Source organism: Hyalella azteca, unplaced genomic scaffold, assembly GCF_000764305.2.
Source record: "Hyalella azteca isolate HAZT.00-mixed unplaced genomic scaffold, Hazt_2.0.2 contig17690, whole genome shotgun sequence".
NCBI lineage: Eukaryota > Metazoa > Arthropoda > Malacostraca > Amphipoda > Hyalellidae > Hyalella > Hyalella azteca.
Genome location: NW_025947465.1, coordinates 178,697 through 188,256, shown reverse-complemented (window position 1 = coordinate 188,256; position 9,560 = coordinate 178,697).

Genomic DNA, 9,560 nt, shown 5'->3' with positions numbered 1-9,560 from the left:
GCGCCCCAAGTTCACTAGTTTTCTACGAGTACTCGATCCGAGCGGTGGAAAGGAGTTGGCACGATAAAAATACTTGCCATAAAACTTCACACAATAAACTTTATTCGCTAAGCTAAAGAACCACACCCTAACGAGCGAGGTCGTCCATACCCGACTTCATATTCCTTCCATAGAAGGAGGTATCACCCATGGGCACACAATAAGCACAAGGTAATCCGTAAAAGTATTGTGCAGCCCTCAACCACTCAATATTCTCCTCAAAGCTGAATGATCACTGTATCGGTCCCTCACTCTAAAGTGTTTATCTGCACAAGAGCGCAAACGCATTCAAGCTTCAGGCGTTCCATTGATGAATGGCTTTGTAAGATTGTAGTCATGTGGGTATGCGTTTGCCTATACCCGCAGGAATTAAATTTTCAAACGAGGTTAATACTTTTTTCATGTTCTTGGAGAAGGCAAGCAAATGTTGGTAAAAGCCCACAATGAACTTGAAAGATTTATATCGATAAAATGAAATATGGAACCCGGTGAAATTCACAATGCATTTAAGAAGATTTAAAATTGTCTCAGTTCGCATTGAAAATTGTCTCAGTTGAGTATTAAGACAAGAGATCGTGACTCGAGTACGCGAAGGAAATTTCTTGAGCCCAAGTTTACGATATTATTTCAACAACTATAAATGTTCATATTTGTTTCATGGGTCAAGAGGCGTAACGTTCACGGAGTCTTCGTCAGTCACGAAGAGGTGTTGCCGGTTTCATTTTGGTTGCAGTGCATGTGACGGCGTCCACTTCTATTGCATTTACGAGAAATGAGAGGGCGCTGAGATTGTATAATCTCAAAATGAATTAACTCCATGCACGACATAATTATCCATTACTTTACGCAAATACTAATTAGCTTCTGTCTTCTCCCATAAGTAGAGTGAAACACATCATCTCATGGTTCAAGCAATTAAATTATGTTTATTACATCACGTTTTTTTTTTCATTTGGGCAACGTTAGGTCATCTTTGCAGTCTCTATAGAATCTAAAATTTATTCGAAATGACACTTTTCGAAGAAAAAGTCGCTCCAATATTTTTTTTCATGCAATATTCACCCAAAATTATACTATCTAAGTAACGAGCCCAAGCCTTTGGCCTTTCGTGGATGCCCTTAGCGCAGGTAGAGGAAGCTGCTGCGGACCCAAAGAACAAGTTTCCCGAATTCGTGCCATGTATTGGCCCGGTGTTGGGGGTAGCGCAGGCTAGATGCTTTCGCTTGCCACAGCTAAAAGGTAAAGCTGGTTGCTGCTGCGTGTGCACCTTTGCAGACGCAAAGGTGAAAGTTCCTTCTCTCTCTTAACCTCCCCCTTCTCTCTCAATCTCGACAGCACAAGGAAACGCAGTCATCGAGCTACGGACCTGTGAAAGCGAGAGTGCTTCTCAAGACCGAAAGCGAGAGTGCTTCTCAAGACCGAAAGCGAGAGTGATGGAGGTCCCAGTCACATCAGAAGTAAGAGTGTTCCGCACTCCTGTAGAAAGTTGTACAGCGAGTGACGAATGCTAAGGGAGTGGTTATATTCAAGAGTATATGGAGCGCATTGAAAGCGAGAGTCTTTCATTCAGCGAAAGAAAGTTACTATTGCGACTGAGGTGACTGAGCCTTTATGCTACACCAGAACCCAAGTTAACAACCACACTAACAAGGAACATATTTTGGTTATTCTATGACTGTTCACACCATAAATATTGTTATACAGGCACCCATAAGAATATAAAAAAATATAACTCAGTACTCACTGCAGTGAGTGACAGAGAGCGCATTTTCTCGTGGACGAAAACATGAAGTCACGGACGGACAGACGGACACGGCGAGCACATTAATTAGTGCATTTTTTTCATAAATGAGAAAATGCGCTAAAAAGGTAAGAGCAAGTGCTGTAAAGGAGAATTATTTTGCAAAGTATTTAGTAAAAAATTTCCGAGAATTCGCCGGTATCTCGAGTTCAAATCTTTATCTATATAAACTATATGGTAATTCACATTTTAACAATAATATTTCAAGTGAAGATATTCCATGCTCATGTCGTCCTTATTTAACGATTAAGTGTTATTTGGAAATGATATCTACTAAAAAATTAATCACGCACCACACATTACTATTTATTTACACATATTAAAACATTACTATACAACCTCGGCATAGGATCAGCAATGTACGACCTTTCGACAGTGAATGTGAAAGATATTTTACGGAGTTTTCACCCATGAAACCGTAACTCATCAAGTTTTGAACAGAAGCTTATCAAAACTCCGTATGGACTCGTTCGGTGGCCATCGTTCTCCCGAGAATAATTTTTTAGAACTCTTCGTGCAAACTCAAACCCAGCAACAAGCCTGCTCCACATCATCTCAGGAGATCGACCTTTTACATAGCCATACACCGAGCCGTCGTTCGGTATGCATGGGTGTTGCTCTATAGCGGTGCAGCTAGCGACGACTTGCTCACCACTTTCATTTAGTGGCATCCCTTCACTGGTACTGGTGTGCAATCAACTCTGAACGCTGCCAACACTCGATCCTTTCTCCCGAATATAATACATTCGAATGAGACTTGGCCACACTCATGCGGGGTGACCCCTCCTCGGCACTACCAAATATGGTCAGGCTATTCCTCGAGCTTGCGTCTTGAAAGCTTTCGCCGCGCTTTTTAATTTTTGGTGCATTTCCTTTGTTCGAGTGTGATTTAATCTTGGTATTTGTACTGTCTACTCTTTGTACTCTTTGGCATTCATGAATCAAAAACTTACTCTCTCCAAGAAACTCGGAAATTTTTCGCGCCTCACATTTGGTGGCCAAGGGTTCAGTATTGTGTCCTTTTTTGTATAACAATTACAACTCCTCCTACGCTGTGACTAAATTTATTTTTTGAACCTGGGTAGAGAAATAAACGGGTCTCTCTTTTTGATAATTTAAATTGTTTGTTTTACAAGTCATGCGTACAGACACAACTGTATGTGCGATTTCGTTAGTAATGCAAAAATTGGAATTTATTCCATAGCAGAATTTATGAAAATTCTCTTATAGGTTTGTGTTTATTAAAAAAAGAGAATATTATTTGTTCTGCAACGCAGAAATTGAAGAAATTGAAAAAAAAACACTATTTTGTGAATTATTTGGCATCATAGTATTAGAGCCAGCGAGCTGTCATTAAGTATTTCCTGTATTTTTAGTAACCATTTCGCTTGGGCGAACTAAAATTATTATTCTTTCTAAAATTATTCCATGTCACAACTCAGATTTAAACGCACGTTTGGTCAATATCTCTTTGTTGGTCTATTCAATGCTGGGTGGAATATGAGATTAATATTGACAGATATACGATTGTCCCTTAAGTGCCGGAAACAAACTATTGATGCTTTTCCGTGTAAATTTGAAGTGAGCAACTCACGCACACTCGATATATTGACTGGCACAGTCGTGCTGTCAACACATCGCTCCAAACAATTTTATTAGCTGGCTTCTCGAGTGTTCCTTTATTTTCGCTCGTTCAATATCTAACTGATGCCATTTCTAACGCGTTTTTACAACATTTTCGGCTATTTTAGTTGGCAGCGTGTGAAGGCAGTCATAGACTGACGTACTTTTATTTTCTAACTAAGAATTAGCCGTCTGACTTACTTAGTCTCCACTGATCGAATGATCGAGGAAACCAAACGGGATTATTGCTCTTTTGTGAACGTGATTTCATGAAGACGCTCATCATGATACTTTAAACTCCATATAAATCTTACTAAACTCAAATTATCTGAATAATTTATTAGCAACACAAGCTGTTTTTTTATCACATGGGACCATGTGAAGATTATCTACAAGCAATGAGTGAATAATGTTGACACATCTACATATTCACTGGAGCTCCGAAAATCCTCTATACCGTATGTGAAATATCTATGACATATCCTTAATTCGTTCTTCGGAGGGCGCGCGAGCACACAAAACTCGTTATGCCACACTTTCCTCTTGTACGCATTCAGCTGCTCGTGCCTAAAACATGCATAAAACACCAAGAAGAACCTTGGACTGAAGTTGTGGTATAACGAGAGCCGACATCGTTCCTCGAGCCCTGCAACCATGCCTCCAAGGACAGCCAGTGGTTTCTGCATAAGCCCAAGGCCATGTTAGCTCGTGCAGAACGAGAAAGATATTTTAACAGCAAAGCACCATGCAGTTCGTTAAAATGCCAGCTCTCAGTTTATGAATTACACAGTAATAACTCGACGTCCGCCTTTTTTCCAAGGCAGAAACTCGATTCAAGACCTAGTCAACAATTAATTTAGCTCTAAATGTTTTGATAATATTGTGCCAAATACGTGTGTACATACGATCATATATAAAATAGAGACTTAGAGCGTTTATTTTTCGGGAAATCTTCATGTTCTACTGGAGCGTGACATATAACGCTCCAGCGTCGAAAAATCGAGGATTATGTGTGTTTATAATTTCCATCATCGTAACTGCTCTGATTTTAATGAGTATCATTTCCTGTTGTTCACGTTGCTGCACAAAATGGCTTCCAATTGAACGTTGCAAATCACTTTGAAATATCATGGACTAATACACAAATTTTTCTTACACATTACGGACAAACAAACAAAAAACTTTATTAAAATGCTTTGTCGACTTCATCGTGCATATGTTTCTCAATAAATAAAGTTACTTTGTCTATTTATTTTATTTTTGATTGGCTCAATGCAAGAAAATAATTTCAAAAAATCAGTAAGTAATGGCAAGCATTAAATGAATGAAGCAATCCCATTTAATTCGTAAGCTAAAAGTCTATTTTTAAAGGCAAGCATTTTTCTGTATTCAGTCCACAGCATCAAATCTTCTGTCGACTGATCAAACTAAACTGCTTGCCAGCAGTTGGAAACGAACTAAAACGCCTATTCATTAAATGGTTTCCCTGTTACATACTCAGTGTATTTAAATAATTCAAACATTTATTATACACTTAATGATCCCCATAATTGCAAGTGGCGCTAGAACAGCTTTCTTAGAAGCCGAGTTGCTGGACAAGCACAGCTAGGCGGGAACTACAGCTGGCGATTTTTTGCCCGTCTAGTTCTTCTGATAAGTTTAACTTCCGCGTTTCCGTGCTTTAATTAGTTGGCTCGATGAGATTTAATCTGAAGAAAACGTCTGGTAGAATTAACTAATGGTATAATTTATCTAGGGAACGGCATAAGTTTAAAATAGATCTTGGACAAATGCTTCACAACATTTACATGGGCACTCTCAAGTAGCTCGTTTTCACCCAAAATCGAACGTTTGTCAGTTTATGATTATGTACCCTTAAATTGTTATTATTTCTGAACAAATCATAATATTTTTGAAGGAATATTATCATTTTTAATTAGGAAAATTAAATTTAATTTTTAATGTACGGCAATTAATTTTCTTTGACGGAAGCCCGTTGAGTTCAACGGGCAATTTGCTTACTTTGAACGGCATGCTACAGGGCGTCGATATATTGTGTGCATCACCTTGCCAAACAGCCGCTTATCTTTATTTTGATAGGCTACGTAGTTCAGTGTTGAGAAAATTCACTTCCTGAACTACAGAATTTTTTCTAGTGTACCTATGGGAAATGTCGCTTAATGAAGCGATATTACTGTACTTTTTGCTAATATGGTGAGAGTGGACGCAAATTCTTAAAGTTTTATCCAATATTTTTGTTAAAATTGTTTCAATAATTATTCTTAAAGTCGGTCATAGTAAAAGAAGCTTAATAGCTGTGTTACAAAAGAAGAATATTGCGCTTTAAACCATGGGTTCTGCAATATGCATGCAATGATTCATGCACGCTATAGTGAAGGATGCTGGATGATTTTTCTTCCTGTGAAGGTTCAATTGAGCTTTTAGCTGTCACGTGTCCATGTATCATCATCCGAACTGAAAGGTTCCAGCCTTGGCGTAGAAACTCCTATTGCTCGGTATAAAAGATACACATTACAAGCATCCATCTCACGATCAACAGCGGAACAACTCCACTACTACTTGGTATACTGGCTGCTGTTATCAATTGTTTGTTTTGGGGGTTGAGATCCTGTGTTGGTTTTGAGAGTAAGAAGTATATAATTGTGCGTCATGAGCGATAAATGCTAAAATATTGGCTCGTAACCAAGGTAAATAATTTTAGTAATATAATGACGTAAAATTCCATGACCAAACAGAAGACTAGTTATGTGCCCTTTAGAAACGAATTTAAAATTAGCCCATGCATTTGTTCCTTCCGAGATTAGCTTGAATTTATCGAAAATAACATAGCCAACAATTTTTCCGAAAGTTTTCGAGCTGAAGCCAAAGACTCAGCAACCTATAATGTATACATTGGCCATGCGTATACTTGTCAAACTTACGCATGTTTCTCTGACGCATGCTCCGCGCAACCATAGTATATGCGCGCTACGAGCATTCGTGCTTCACGTGCCTATGCTTACACGTGTACGTAACGCCGTGTTTCTGGACACGGTCTGAGAAGAGATAATCGAAGGGTTTGCGTGACAGCATCACATGCAACGGCCGATGATGTCACGGTGTTTGAAATTGCAGAAATGATGCTTATCTGCTGCCGTGTATATACGGTGGCTAGCTCTACTGATCGCAGGAGCAGCAAGGATGGCTCAACTCTTAATGGGACACTTTCACCCTCGTCATTTGTTGAGAATATGAGGATGAATATCTATAAGTAAAATAAGACCATAGATTGTACAAATTGCGGTCCTTAATATTAGGCATTTTGAATGTGTTTGTAAAAACGTGGTCATTCACATGAAATGCAGATATACAAATCTTTCAAGTGTCCAATTCATTTGAAGATCGCTTTAGGATGCTATCAAATGACGCACTGCTCGAGGAAGTTTGTTTTTGGTTAGATTGATTTCATTCAACAGATAACAAATTCAACAACAAATATTCACAAGGTCTTGATATTTGCTGAGTACGCGATTAGCTGAGCTGAGATTAACTGAGTACGCGAACATATCGTTCGCGATTAATTATTTGTTTTTTTTTTACTGATGGGTCATTTCACGAAGTACAGTATTTTTAGAATGAACTAAAATAGCCTGTCTAGCTGATTTCTGAAAATTTACGTTCATAATGTTGAAATTTATAGCTAAGGTCATAAAAATGTACAAAAATTCAATGTTTATTATTGTATAATTCTATAATAATGCTTGGTGTTGACTGGAAATATGTTAGGTATTTTAGAGCGTTGATGTTCTGAGGTTTGCGCATTCCAAGGACCTGTATTGCAATATTTTTTGTGGCTATTTGCGAGCGTTCTGGCAACGTGATTTTGTCATATTGCAAAATATCTAAAATTCACATGCGACTCTATTGAAAAGCTCTTGAATAAGACCATAAAATTTGAATATATTCATATGAGATGTGAAATAAAACTTAGAATAAATTGTTTCAATATATTTGTATTTGAAGATAACAATTTCTTTTCTAGGCTCGGTTTCCACTAATCTTACTCTAACTCATACGTACTATAGTGGTTTTAGAATTAGGATGAAATAAATAAAAAATGATGCACGATAATGTATGCCAAACAGCTCCAAGTGGACCGTCTCGTAAGTCATGAATTATTATAGCTATTATTATATATTATATGATATATTATATTATATCAGTATGTCTAGCAATATAAGTAAAACAATTTCTTATAAATAATCAGAACATCGATCGAAAAAAACTTTTAATATTATTAAATCTAATTATCAATAGAAGCACTCCATAAATTATTATCATATTTGCTGATAAATTCACTCAATAAAAAATATAGATTCCTCTATAAAAATTAATTGGCGTCATATTAATATTTTTAGATACTCTACTAAATGTAATGCTAACTATATTATTGACATGTATTATATAATTAATAACAGTAGTAATTCCTCTACAACAAAACGATAATTTGTGTATTTCTATAATTACATAAAATATCTAGTTTTGTTAAATTAACTTCAGCGTTTTTTAATCTGGTTCCACCAGCTGCAGATGCGCTCGATTACCTTGAGGCTAATTTGGCAGGTGGCGCGTACAAAGCCAGCTGTGCTGACTGGAATGTGCAGATGCATGGACTGTGTGCATGGAATGCCATGGCTTCCTGTTTGATTTTACATTTATGTCCCTACCTTGAACGGTTCTATTTCCCTACTTTACATTTATGCCCCTGCCTTGAACGGTTTTATCCCCCTACTTTACATTTATGTCCCTACCTTGAACGGTTCTATTTCCCTACTTTACATTTATGCCCCTGCCTTGAACGGTTTTATCCCCCTACCTTACATTTATCTCTCTACCTTGAACGGTTTTATCTCCCTACTTTACATTTATCTCCCTACCTTGAACAGTTTTTGATCCCTACTTTACATTTATGCCCCTGCCTTGAACGGTTTTATCCCCCTACTTTACATTTATGTCCCTACCTTGAACGGTTTTATCCCCCTACTTTACATTTATGTCCCTACCTTGAACGGTTTTATCTCCCTACTTTACATTTATGTCCCTACCTTGAACGGTTTTATCTCCCTACTTTACATTTATGTCCCTACCTTGAACGGTTTTATCCCCCTACTTTACATTTATGCTCCTGCCTTGAACGGTTTTATCCCCTACTTTATATTTATCTCCCTACCTTGAACAGTTTTATCTCCCAACATTACATTTATCTCCCTACCTTGAACAGTTTTATCTCCCTACATTATATTTATCTCTCTACCTTGAACAGTTAAATCTCCCTACATTATATTTATCTCTCTACCTTGAACGGTTTTACCTCCCTACCTTTCATTTGTCTCCCTACCTTGAACGGTTTTATTTCCCTACTTTACATTTTCTCCCTAACTTGTAGTCACCTCGAGACATCCAGATGCAAATGTGAATCCAAGCAGCTTTTTTACTTACGAAAAAAAGCATTTTTACGAATCCTAAAAGTATTTTTGTTGACGGAAAAAATTGTTTTCAATTCGTAAGTAAATAAAGTACAAATAATTTTTCAGTTGGTTCAAATCTTTTTGGGATTTACGATTTCATTGACTCCTCATATTTACATGAAATACAGTGGGTTATGATGCTTGTTTGTGGAAATTAGGAACAACTGTAAAGCTAGAACATAATAAAGCTACGTGCACCATCTACTCAATAAAAATTTTTGAAGCGCCTATAATTATATAACAATTCATTTTATTTTATCTTATGGAGTGCAGAGAGATGGTAAGTGAACCTCTTTGTTGGCCTTTATTAGGTTTTAGCATTGTTTATCAATCACTTTTTAGCATTGTCTTGTAATTGTGCACTCCTATCTGAACAAAATAGGAATAAGTAATGCAAGGAGTGACATACTGTATATGAATGATTCATAAACAAACTGGTTGATGCCCTGAAACGGTTAATGAATGGTGGTCACCATCAGAGAATTGTGTACACCCAAGCATGCTAGAGTAACGCAGTCATATTTTGTTTCAAAATAAATTTTATGCATATATGCAGCTTATGAAAAATT